This window comes from Macaca fascicularis, chromosome 3 (genome assembly GCF_037993035.2).
Source record: "Macaca fascicularis isolate 582-1 chromosome 3, T2T-MFA8v1.1".
NCBI classification, from domain to species: domain Eukaryota; kingdom Metazoa; phylum Chordata; class Mammalia; order Primates; family Cercopithecidae; genus Macaca; species Macaca fascicularis.
In genome coordinates this window covers 105,354,070-105,368,374 of record NC_088377.1, presented here as the reverse complement: position 1 = coordinate 105,368,374, position 14,305 = coordinate 105,354,070, and the positions used below count along the sequence as shown (strand labels likewise).

The 14,305-nt window shown below is 38.8% G+C and overlaps 1 protein-coding gene across 14 annotated transcripts in view; it reads right to left on the bottom strand.

Annotated features, from left to right (window-relative positions):
- OSBPL3 (oxysterol binding protein like 3) overlaps positions 1-14,305 on the bottom strand; it is a 185,644-nt gene that overhangs the window by 147,151 nt on the left and 24,188 nt on the right. The window lies entirely within an intron of this gene.

Sequence of the window (14,305 nt, the reverse complement as noted above, 5' to 3'; positions counted from 1 at the left end):
CTGATCACCAACAGAATCGGGAATCCTGCTATCAGGTCTCATCTACTCAACCATACAGAATTTAGAGTCCCTGAAATATTAGGACAAATGCAAAGTATGAAAGCTTCTGTGTTTCTATGGTGATGGCCATTTTTCTTCCTGTTAGGTGCAAGTCTTCAGTTCCTTTTCTGAAACCTTCAAGGCTAGGAATATTCAAAATGGCTTTAAGGTAACACAATACATCTGTCTTGTATTTTATAACACCTCCAGCAGGGCCTACAGCAGCACCTCACAGTCAGAAACACTGATATTTTTGCATGTATGAACATCCCTATTAAGTGGGATAATGATCATGAATAGCCTCATGGCAGGGCAGGGCAGACTATGCCATCAAATGAACTCCACAAAAAGCCCAAAACCTGTCACTATTCAGATCTCACAATTGTGATTAAGAAACTACATTACAAACAACTGTGTGACGCTGGAACTTAAGGAGTTGAGCAGTGCTCTTGCTTCTTCTGCAAAGGTAAGATGCTATGGCAATGCCGACCTGCAAAGGCCGTCCTCTCTCTAGCTCCAAATAGAACACCAACCCAGGGCTAGAAGAAATGCCCAGGTCAAACGGAGCCTCAGAAAGGTTTCCCACGTTATGCTGTAGATCATTAAGTACTATAGTCTCTCCTGGCTATGGCAGCCCAGGGGTTCATGAATTCACTAATTTATGTCCCTTCTATGGTTGCCCTGGTGCAGTGCCATGCCCAGCACACTGGCTAGATTCATACTTTTAAATCTGACCCTCTCACTCCCCAATAGTCTAGGTCACACCACAGCAAATCATGACACAGTGACTGAGACAAGGATACTCAAGCTATGAGGCAGCCTGTACATATGTGCTTGTACCTTAGAGGCTTAAAGGAAGGACAAAACACATTTCAGTCTGTTCATTTAGTTATTTCATTGCAATATGAAAAGCAATCAAGCACCATATTCATAAACTGAAGTTTATCACCTCAAATCTTACCTGCATAGTTTCTATATTTGCTTTGGTGGGATATTTTAATGACTGAAATAACAGCATACCTTTCTAAGAAGAGTTCCATTAAACTAGATAAGATCAGAGTTAACACTATAACTCTGTTATCTCTACATATCTCCAAGGAAACCCATATACTATTAGAGTCACGCTAAGAAACAGATTCAATTTTGAAACAGATCAGCAAGTGGAATTTACTAAAATGGAAATATGACTCTAAGAAAAGCTTTCACATTCCCTGCTGCGGACTATATCTTCACTATGACAAGACTAAATTGGGACAGACTGCTGAAGATGTCATTATCCAGAGTAAATATCATAAACAGATGTGCCTTTGGTTGCTCCATTTTGAATCTTGATATTTATCATTGTACTCCACCAGATAAGTCAATTTGTGAAATTTACTTATGTTTCATATTAAACACAAATTGAAAGAGACAATAATAGTTGAATTAAGAATCCTTTACTTAATCTGTCTTCCTAGCATGGACAGGAGACTATACTTAAGTAGTCAATTATTTCCTTTCACAGGCATAGAAAAACCAAGGAATAAATTTAAAATTTTCCAGTCTAAAATAAAAGAAAAATATTTAAGGAAACATTTTTATTAGGGAGAAACCAAAGATTAAAATTTATCTTGACTTGAAGAGATTACTGGATTCTTCGTACTCTAAAATAAGATGTCTGGTTACAACAGCGGCTGTAACACCTCCTAAAGTTATTGTGAGACTTTGAGCAAAGGCTTTTACTTTCTCATTTGCATTAAACTTACCTGATCATTACTGGGACTATGGTGGTGATGTTAATAAGAAGAAACTCCAAATGTTAAAAGTGTCATGGTGGCCGGGTGCAGTGGCTCACGCCTGTAATCCCAGCACTTTGGGAGGCCAAGGCGGGCTGATCAGGAGGTCAGGAGTTCGAGACCAGCCCAACCAACATGGCGAAACCCTGTCTCTACTAAAAATACAAAAAATGTTAGCTAGTCATGGTGGCACGCACCTGTAATCCCAACTACTCAGGAGGCTGAGGCAGGAGAATCACTTGAACCCAGGAGGCGGAGGTTGCAGTAAGCTGAGATTGCGCCACTGCACTCCATCTTGGGTGACAGAGCGAGACTCCGAAAAAAAAAAATGCCATGGTGATGTTTAAAAATATAAAATCTCAATAAACCCAATCATCCTCCCTCTTTCAAAAGAGAAGGAATGCCAAAGGTTCTCCTGTATGCACTATTTTATCCAAAGGCTTGTACCACAATATAGTATTTGTATTTTTCTTACCTAGCAAAGTACATAACTCCTCTATAACGCCCTTCTCATTTGCTTTAATAGTGACATTTTAAATGAATGAGCAATGACATCATTCTCAAAAAATACTTTAGAAACCAGAAAACAGGAAACAATCATTCTGGCCCAATGGAGTTAACATCTGACTTGCTTTTCCCAATGGATTCCATGACGAGATTTTTCCTCGTATTTGAGAAAGCAGCATTCTTATACCGGAACTGTCACTGCCACGTCATTTGGTGGCAAACCCTATTCAAGATTTGATTACTTGAGTATCAAGTCTTGGGTGGAGTTTACCACCTATATTAAATCATATTATCACTTGATAACAAAGGAACAAATAAAAAAGAAAAACACTTTATTTCAAATCTAGTACCATTCCTCTTCCACATAATACTTCCCTCCTTCAATCAACCCTTCTTTTTTCTAGTCTAAACATCTCCATTTAATTCATTTATTCTCTCAGAAAACAGTTTCCAGTTCCTTCTCCATCCTTTTCATTCTTCTAAGGGCAGAATCCATCATGAGTATGTGCTCTGACAACCTAAAGCAGTGTCCTGTATATTTATTCATTCAGCAAAGACTTAGTGAAATGAAGTATTAATATTATTCTAGGAATTGGAAATGTATCAGTGACAAAAATCACTGCTATCTTAAAGCTTAACATCTCATCTAGCACCTAGAACAAGGCCAGACACAAGGCAAGCACTCACTAAATACTTGTTGAAAACATCCTGCATGAAGGGCAGTATCTGAATTTGAACACAATGATTCCAAATGTGGTTCAACATGTTGAAAGTGGCACACTCTGATACGGTGAAATGATTACTGGCAGCAAGGAAAAGAAAAGCTACTACACGTAAGACTCTGAAAAGATGAGCAGTCTAGAGTCCCTTTGCAACTCATTTTATACCTTGAGGACATAACTACATTAATCACAATGTAAGAGGTAAGATGCTCATTGTTCATAAGAGGTTCGAATTATGTCAAGGCTCTGTTCAAAGAAACAGTAGAGTGGAGAATACATTTTAGAGCAATGTATAAACAGTTGATTTTAAACATTTTTATTTCTTAGTACTTGTTCCAGTTAGTATTGTTAAGTAACAAAGTACCCCAAAACTTAGCAGCTTCAAACCACTATTTTATCTGGCTCATAATTTAAATGGTGAAGAGTTCGGGAAAGGCTGGGCTGGGCAGCTCTGGCTCAGGGTCTCTCATTTGATGGCAATCAGATGCCAGGTGGGGCTGGAGCTAGGTGGGCGAGAGTCATCTGAAGGCTCAGCTGGGTAGGTGTCTTAGGAGGCTCCCTCCCAAGGCTGGTAGTCAATGCTGGCTGTCAGCTGGGAGCTCAGCTGGGGTTGCTGATTGGGTCACCTACACATGGTTTCCCCAGCATGGAATCTCAGAGTAGCCATACTTCGACTTGGCAGTTAGCATGGTCAGAACTAATGTCCCAAGAGAAGTAAGGAGAAATTGCACAGCCTTTTACAACCTCGACTACCAAGTTGTCATATAGTGTTATTTTTGCTGTACTTTTATTAGTTGGAGCAGACACAAACCAACTCGTATTTAAGAGAAGGGAACACAGACCTCACCTATCAATGAAAGAACTTCTGGTCAGTTTTTAAAACTTCCACAGTACTTTAAAGGGGTAAGTTTCCATTAGTTAATAAATGTGTTTAGGTAGAAGATTATATTTTAGATATGAGACATTAACAGGAAATAACAGACATTATCTGTTATTTTCCTTAGTACAAGTATCTTGTTTTGTTGAATACGCTAAGCTTAACTGAATGATTAGACTAACAAGAGGGTTATAGAGCTGCTTTTGGACTTTGGACTCTTAAGCAACAAAAGGCCACACGACCAGAGTCCTGCCATTAAGAAGGGCAGGCTCAGGTCCACCTTATCCACTCCATGTGGCAAACATTTCTCCCTCCTCGGCTCACATCATTTTTTATCATATGCTCTGGATTCATAAGCTGAAGTAGCAGGGATGTGCGTGAGAAAGAGAAAGAGGAGAGGGAGGAGAGAGAGAGAAATTGAATCCATCTATATCATTTGCTTTGTGAGGATAAGAACAGCCTTAACTCTTTTTCTAACACAACACCCAGCAGGCATCCAATAAAGGTTTGCTGTTTGACTTGGGCTCAGAATGAAAAGGATAAGCATTATTGTTCATTATTCTCGCCCCTTTCATGTCTTTAAATTGTAAAACAAAGAAAACAATCTGTACCACAGGAGGCTGGACTGCTGAGTTCTAGCAAGGCGTGGAGCTGTCTAAAAACAAAGTCAGGGCCGGGCGCCGTGGCTCACTCCTGTAATCCCAGGACTTTGGGAAGCCAAGGCGGGCGGATCACGTGGTCAGGAGATCAAGACCATCCTGGCTAACATGGTGAAACCCCGTCTCTACTAAAACTACAAAAAATTAGCCGGGCATGGTGGCGGGCGCCTGTAATCCCAGCTACTCCAGAGGCTGAGGCAGGAGAATGGCATGAACCCGGGAGGCGGAGCTTGCGGTGAGCCGAGACTGCGCCACTGCACTCCAGCCTGGGTGACAGAGCGAGACTCCGTCTCAAAAAAAACAAAAAAGAAAGTCAGGAGTGCCCCATCCTTGATGATGGTCAAGTCAAGGTGATGTAGAGAGGAGTAAAACATCAGATGGAGGTCCTAAGTTTCCAAGGTTCCTTCTAAGAAAGACTTTACAATTCCATAACAAAGGATTTAGAAAATAAAAGCAAAACTGAGTTCCTATAAATGTGTGCGATGTCACTATTCACTATCCTCCTGCCAAAAATGTATTAACATAGAAAAAAGACAACTAGGAAATTCTCTGAATAAAGCTCTTCCAGGTAGAGTTCAATGGCTACAGAAGGAATCAGCCCACAGCATGTATGCAGCCTGGCTTTACCCAGGCACCAGAAACCTCCAGAGCATCACTCCCAACTGCTGCTTCTGCTCCCCCGGTGACTACCCCTGAAAGCTGCATATCTTTATTTCACAGAAACTACCTTTCCTCAGTCCCTATCAAGAAATGAATTTCAAAGTAACATTTTTAGCATAATGTTTAATCCCTAACACTATACCAGCAACTTATCTATGTGGGTAAGGAGGAAGCCAAATATTGCCAAAAATATCTAGGAATCACTATTTCAGAGTAGAGAGCACAGTATTTATTGAAATTTGAACATTAGAAATATGCTACAAACTAAACTATAATCTGAACACAAGTAATATATGCATGTGTATATATATATATATATGTATACATACATATCCAATTAAATCACACACAACACACACACACACACACATTCATTGCATACTACTCATGTGCCAGATTCTGTGATCAGTGTTGGTGGTTTGACACTGTACAGGGGGACAATATAATGTCCCCAGAGAGCTCCATCCATCCACTGTGTCCCAAAGATGCAGAGATTATATCACAGATTAAGCTTAAAGAATTATTTTTTTAAAATCCAATGTTCATTTCTAAATCTTTTACAAGAAATAAAAAAATCAAACTAAGACAACCTATCATATGCCATACAGCAAGCTCACAGACCTATACAGAAATCCCTTGAGCTGGAGCTAACAAGGACAGATCACAGAGAAACAGTCTCCCTTGGCTACGGAAGACAGAGAGAGAGAGAGAAGATTCCCAAGTGGTTTCAAGTCTGAGAACGATAGCCTAAAAAGAAAGTCTTAGAAGACAGATAGGTATTTTCAAATATTTGAAGCATTGTTGTACAGAAGACATCAGACTTATTCTACTTCAGAGGAAATAGGTGAAGTACTTCCATACAGAAGACATTAGACTTTTCTATTAATACTTCAGAAGGCAGACCTACGGCTTACGGGTGGAAGTCAAAGCAAGCAGATTTACCTCATCTTTTAAAAAAAAAAAAAAAAAAAAAGACCCTTCTAACAATTTGATAGCTCACAGCTGGAATGGGTTTCATGAAATGATACTGAGTCAATGCAAAAGCTTTCAGAGGCTAAATGATGTCCATCAGCAAAGTTGCGTAGATTACAGAATCAGATGGTGTATTGGAATGAGTGATATTACGATACCTTCCTCCAGCCCTATTCTATTATCCATTCTATGGAAGAGGAAGTCTCCATCTTTTCTTTGAGTAAATAATTCCCAAATCATCTTTTAAAGATCTCAGGATCCTCAATTTTACATCTTGATTTGGTATTTGTCTACCTAGGCTAATATGAAGCCAGCTAATCTCACTAAGCCCTCTGTCATCAACAGTGAAGAAAGAGATCCGAAGTATCTTAACTGAGAGGGTAGATGGGGCTCTCTCAGGACAAGCTCTTCCAAGGGGTGGATACAAAGTATGTGACTGAGTTATGAGTCATCACAGGAAATCAGTTGTTCCTAATGACAACACTGCTCCTAGTCAACAGAAACAGAAATTAATTAAACAATTTCCAAGAGGAGGTTTTAGATCTGGCTTTTATGATGTTAATGATTTACCAGAAGAGTCTGCATATCATGATTTCTCTGGACTTCTACATCTTTATTTTTTCTTTGTAAACTATGTCACACCATGCACATCTCACCATGAAAACATAGTGAGTAATCTCACCACACTGGGGAGAATTCGTATTAGTAGTTGAGTGTAAATTCGCCTAGAATTTATCAATCTGCTCATTCACATTAACAGAACCACATTTTACACGTTGTATAACCTGCCATTTTCATTTAACAATGTATTCCTGACATCTTCCCATAATATGACATACAGACCTACAGCATAGCTTCACAGTACTCATCACATACTGTGTTCCACCAATTCTGGAACACACTCTTTCTCATATTTTAATATCTCTGATATTGGGTGTGTCTCACATTTAACAGCCATCATAGTTTACCTGGCAGCATAGTTTCTTTCCTCAGTGGGACATTTTCTTTCTTAATGGTACATAAATTAATGGGGGATCTTACAATTGACACAGTCTTTGATTCAATGAAGTAGGTTAGCTGAACTGTATATAATCAATCCATTTTAGATGTTAGCAGCAGATACTCCTGATGTCCCCTTGTCGTATTCCCTCCGCCCACCTCTGATTTCAGCCATCGCCATGGTGGGGAGTTCAGAGTAGGGTGGCCTCAAGCTGACACCTCCCACTAAAGACAGCATAAGTGTCTCTTTTGTCCCCAGAGCCTTCTCTGAAGCTGGGCAGCATCAACTCAGCCTGAAGGCAAGAGTGACCCAGAAAAACAGGAGTACAAATGGCCCAGTGTACAACCTCAAGCAGAGGGGTACAGGGATGGCTGTGTAAATGCTCTAACTATAACACACTCTGTTATTATTGACTTCCTCCTTCCCTGCCTCTCTCCCTGCTCCCTCAGCGCCGCTTCCTAAGATTGCCTCCCAAATAAATTATTTGCACCCAGCTCCTTGCTTCAGGTTCTGCTTTCATGGGAACCCAAACTAAGCCCAGACCTTCTGGACCTACTTCAACAGTCTCCAATTTACCGATACTTCATGCTTCAAAAATATGTTTATATGTCAACTGCTTGGAATTTGCAATCCGTTTTTTTCCCCCACAGAAATGCTATTATAAATGATTAGATTCGCAAGCCAGGTCATAAAAAGTATTTGTAGCAGCATGGAGTGCCAGCACAAAAGCTCTTAAGGAAACGTGTCATTTTGCCATACTGCCTTTCTTTACCAGAAAAAAACATTAGTAATGCAATTAAGGCTCCAGGAGCAAATATCCATCCACGTTGACATGTACATACAAAAATACAGACAGACAGACAGACACACACACACACACACACACACACATACACACACACATTGGTGAAAGCAGATTTCTAGAGAATCGAAATGCCTGTATCAATATTCATTTAAGTCCTTATAACTAGGGCTTACAACTTGAAATCCAAGAAATATAGAAAAAGTTAAACTCATCAAAGCTCTCAAAAGGGAAAAACAGAAACTATTTAGTTCAATACACAAAACATGTAAAATTTCTTAGCCGAAGATGATAAGAGTAAAATGAAAGAAAGAGGGTCATTCAGAACAAATCAGTGCAGAATTAAAGTTGTTATGTAATTTGGAACTCAAGTCACCACAGAGGACTGTCTAAAGTCAATGCTCAACAGTTAGAAGTCTGTTACAAAATCAGAGGAGACTGAACTTGAGTTGAAAAAAAAATTAAGCTTCATATTTATATAAAGCTAAGCCTTAAATCTGAATTAATGGATTAAAGTTGCATTTATATGATATTGTATCAAAGCCCCATTAAATGATCATTTAATATTCAAAACAACAATCTCCTTCCCCACCACCAGCCCCAACAAAAAAAAAGAATCTCCTAAATCAAATTATTGATTATTGTAACATCAAGAGGATGGAAAGTAGGAGAAAAGAAATGAAGAAATTTGAGATTATGGAATTAGACTGAAAGAAATCAATCAAAATCTTATCTAAAAATGTTTGCTAGTGGCCTAATGTAAGTGGATCCTTAAGTGGGTTTTTTTCAAATTTCTTAAAAATAGAAATGCCTTTAAGTAAAAGCAACTCCTTGCTCAAGTAAAAAGTAAATCAAAATCACTTTTTCAATTATATAAAATGTATATGTAACTTCATATTTCTTCTGGTAAAAAGAAAGGGGAAAAATGAAAAACAAAGGTGAACCAAAAAATAAATCACTGTAAATATATACATCAAATCCATGACTACGGATGTGGGCACAAAAAGAAAAAAATTTTAGATCCAAGAAAGAAATCTGGTTTACAAAAGCCAGAAGACTATTAGTATTTATGACTTAAACTTTATTATTGTGCATACACACAAATCCTTTCCCCCTACTCACACACACAGGATTTTTTTTTTTTTATTTTTTTCCCAAGTTCCCCAATTTAATGGTAAAGACATAAGCTTTGAGCTTAAAAGAAAAAATATTCTTTCATTTTGCTCTTCCATGTAAGGCCTGACAAACACACCACAGGGGAGAAACCTGTATTAATGATCCTCATAGCTTGCAAGAAAAACTATTAATTTCAGTCTAAACAAACACAAACAGGGACAAAACACTCTAGACATAAACCTGCTGCAGAAGCTCTCCAAAATCACAACACCCACGGTACATCTTTCAGCTCGAATGAATAAACACTTCCAGTGAGACCTCAAATGTTTTCATTTTTTAAAAACATAAAAAGGAATCATTTTATTCCAACATGAATGAGACTGTAGAGAGCTCTAGTACTGTTGACGGCAACACTTCTTGGGGATATTATTAACCGGATTATAACATCTAATAACTAAAAGGAAGGACAGGGATGAATGTAGAGGGGCCTCCCCACCAGCCATTCTTTCAAGCTTCAAAAAAGGAGCTCAGACTTTAAGTCTTAGTCTTTGAATGCAATAGGCAGGAGGCACTTGAACTACCCAGACACTGAAATGATGCACAAAATTCTGTTCAACAGGCTAATACTTCATGTGGGTTAGGATCTGTAATCTAAACAGAATTAAGAAAAAAATTAAGAAGCTAAGCAGAACATAAGTAGTCCAACTTTTTATTTTAAGGACAGAGAAACTGAGGCCCACAAGGCTCAAGTTTTGCCCAATGTCATGTAATCACTAATCATACACCTGGTTATCTAGGTCTCCTGACATTCAATACAATGCCCTATAGCAAACTGAAACCTCAGAAACCTCCGACGATATGATCTAATCTAACATGTCTGAAATATTATTTTTAATACCCTTAAGGAATATCCTGAAACTGGATGAAATTTTAGATGTCACTCTATAAATATGGAAAGATCCTCATATGAGCCACCTTTGGAGACTAGGTACTCAAATTTTTCATGTATCTCAGTACAGTTCATGCCAGGCATATGTATATTCACAGGCAAAATCCTGCAACATTCTTAACTGTGCATTATATCAACCCTATAGAGATTATGGTAAGGTTATTTCCAGGATTCTAGGCCTGCTCTACCAATATGTAAACCATCCGCTGAATCTATAAACAAGAGTACCATCAAGGTTCCCAGATTTAAAATAGTTCCCTACCCAATTCCCTACCAACCCTGCTCCCCCTCCCTAGTCTCATTTAAAGTTGGCCAATGTCTGTAATCTCAGCACTTGCGGGGCAGAGGTGGGTAAGATCCCTGGAGCCCAGGAGTTCAAGACCAGCCTGGGCAACACAGCAAGACACTATCTCTACAAAATATCTAAAAATTAGCCAGGCATGGTGGTGCATGCTTGTAGTTCTACCTACTTGAGAGACTGGAGTAGGAGGGTCACTTGAGCCTAGGATTTCAAGGTTGCAGTGAGACATGATCACACCACTGTGTACCAGCCTGGATGACAGAGTGAGACCATGTCTCTAAAAAGTAAATAAATACATACTCTGGGCTTTTGCTAATAATACTATCTTAAAAGATTAAAGCCTTCACTTGAGTAATTTTGCTTCATCACTTTAATTATTCTGGCAACCCATCTATAGCTCAATTCTCAATACGCCATCATTTGTCAGCTCTGCCAAGGAGTAAGCCCAATCTTTCCCAACCAAGCAACTCTTCCCTGGAGTTTCTTTCAAACAAAATTACACCAGCAGGTTCTAATTTCCTATCTCTGCCAGAAAGGCTGCTCAGAAGTTGAGTTTAAATGTGTCTTATAAAAGTATTGTGTTAAAAAAAAGAAAAGTATTACATGTCTGCTGAATTGCAACCGAACTTCAATATTCATCTTAAAAAATGGTTTATTAATTGAGCATTCCTTATTACTCTCAGTATGAAAACTAAATAGATCATCAGAAAAAGAATTAGGCACATTAGGAAGCAGTCAGATTGTATCAGTGATCAAACAGTTCATAGCCAGGGAAGGAAGCTTACTCTAAACAGAAGCTGCAGATTTGTTCCCACTACCTATTTCAGATCCTGGTACAGTAGGTGCCCAATAAATGCTGAACAAATGAATGAAAATAAAACTCCAAGTCACTTAGATCAAGGCACAACTGGAGCTGCATTTAACAATTGGTCAAGGCCGTCTAACTCTCCATTAAATGTTCAACGGCATGAACTAGAAGGAGGCAGCATGTATTCCAGGAATAGCTTTTGCTACAAAATGTGAGACAAAACAGCTCATGAAGAAAATAATCTTCATGGTAATCATCACAATGATGATCAGTAGTCTGGAACACTTCCTCAGTCACCAGATGACCCTCAGAACAAACTCAGAGAAAGGGGTCTAGGTACACTGGAAGTGGCAGCTCCAAACAGGCCCCGCGAAGCTCTTCTTCATCCAAGACTTTCCTTCCTCTTTCACGGTACTCCATTCTTCTACTTTCTCCCACAACTACCATTTCCATGTAGGCAAACAAAGTAGTGATAATGTCCAAACACAGAATCACTCAAGCCAAAATACTCTCCTGAGCACCAGGAATCATCTGGCTGTGCTGCAAAGTCTGTCCAAACACTTTGGATTAACTTTTTTTTGCACATTAAGATATTTTTAGACATGAAGTTATTTATTCCCTGCACCAAGAGAGACTTACTTTTTAATCCTTTCTCCATAAGGATGTCAAAATCTTTCAGTCCCAAGGTAAGGCATCAGACCAAAATAGCTTTAAAAGTTCTATATGATTATGAATATTTTTACAGCTACTCTCATGCCAAGAATCATCTACACTGCTTGAATTCATATAATCATATCCGCGAGAGACCCAATTAACCTTGGCATTTCTGCTGCAAACAAAGTGTTTAGACAAATAGCACTCTCTCTATCCCAACCATGTTACTCAGTGCTACCTGGCCAATTCTCACACAAATCAGAAAAAAAAAAAAGGTGGGGGGACAGAGGGGGCCAAGATGTAAAAAGGCAAGTCTGCAATCCTCCTGACCCCATCTCCTACAAATAAACTTAGGTTCTTCCAACAGTACACTGAAAAGAATTAAAGATGTGGACCCTAAACAAACAAACAAAAAAAGTCATTTTGCATTGAACCTCTCTTTAATTTCAAACCTGGAAATTTTTAGCAGGAATATGATGAGCAAACTACATTACCTAGAAATTATAAAGGTGGAAGACACTTTGAAAGGCTTTTTGGAAAGAGCATAAAAAGTATCCCATGGGGTCTGATAAGTGGTCCTTCTGGCCAAGGGTTCTTGCTAACAGTACTAAAGGAATGGAGTAGAGGGTGCGGCAACAGGGCAGGCAAGGGAAATGTGAACATGCCCTCCAAGATCCATAATGTGCCCTGGTTACTTCTTGATTCTCAATATCTGACCATTTGTCAACTCTGCCAGGGAGTTAGCCTTATTTCAAGTTTCATGAAAGCAGGGATTTTATTTTGTTCACTATACATTATTACCAACACTTGAACAGTGTCTGACACATAACAGAATTCCACAAAATTATTTTTGAATTAATAAACTGTTAGAGTTCAATCATTCATGAATTTGCTGAAAGCCAGTAGCAGGTTAATTTACCAGTTAATTCCCCACCAATAAGGAAAAAAGCAAATTTTTCCCATAATGAGTTTGGGGACTACCATGTCATTTAGCAATTAATCTATCCCAACAACAAAAATATACTGAGCACTTACAATGTGCTGGGAATTTTTCCAGTGCTGGGAACACAGCGGTAGACAAGACACATGTTGTTCCTGCCCTCATAGAGCTTCCATTCTAGTGATTCTCCCTGGCTGTTTTTGGAGGAGAGACTACTGGGGTGGCCTCAGGGCGTTTGCACTTCCTGTTTTCTCTAAGTAGATGTTTGTGAAATCTGTGCTTCCCCTCTTTCTTTAGGTTTCTGCTCAAATGTCACCTTATCAGAGAGGCCTTTAGCCATTTCTATGTAAAATCAAATAGCAGCACCCTGTCCCCTAAACACTCTAACCTACTTATCCCTGCTTTACTGTTCTCCATAGCACTTACTATCACCTGACATATATATTTATTTGCTTATAATGCAAACTCCATGAGGACAGAGACTTTGTTGTTGTATCCCCTGGACCCACAAGGGGGCCTGACACATTAGTAGGCATTCAATAAATATCTACAGAATGAATGTTTTTTAAAAACATACAATCATTGAGCTTCTTCAGCACAGCCACTGCTGTGCAGTTTAGTCACTCATCTTTCTGATCTTTTTCACTCAAACTAGTTCTTGGTCCTGCTGAGAAAACCCTGCATTTGTAGCTATGAGATTATGCAAACCCTAAGAGTATAATTTCCACTTTATATTCTATATCACTAATGAAAATGCCCATTTCCATCAGGCCCTGGATCAGTCTCCAAGGAAAATACTCACTGACTTCTCCCAGGATGAAAGTGACCCACAGTCCACATCTGGATGTGAACTCAGTGCTGATTCCCATCATGCATGAACCCACTTAGCCATGAAGGCTTCAATAAAACTGCTCTGTGACTAAAATACTGAAAAGCCTGCCCGACTCAGCCTCAAAGGTGCCACCTGGCTCCCAGTTCACCAACTCTTCCCTGTTCTTCTGAGATATTTCCACACGTGCAAAGGATGCCAGTGGATAGAACTGTTTTATTCATTACGGAATGAGGGCACTCAGAATAGAATACACCTAATTTTTAAAAACCAATCCTGCATTAGTTTTCTCTACTCTGGCTTTATGTCCCACCTACCCATTCCATGTATTTGTTGTTATGAAGAACTGAAGAGTAAAACACGTAAAGCACTAGAATTACCATTTTCACATTTTCACTATCAAATGGCCATCTTCCTTTGTCTTATGCACATGAGGCATATATACATTTATCAGGGAAGGTTTTCTGTTTATAAAGTTAGTCTCACTGTTAGACCTAAAACTTTTTGATTCTTTGTATTCTTCCTTGTAAAACAGGCCTTTTTCTATAGTTTGTGGTTTTTCTCATCTGTCTTTTAGATACTTGTGTTATCTTAATACAATTTTATTTTTCAATGGAGATATACTGTTTTGTTTCTTTATAAGAAAAATTCAAGTTTTATCCTTTTTTAATGCTTTTACTCTTCAACCATTATTA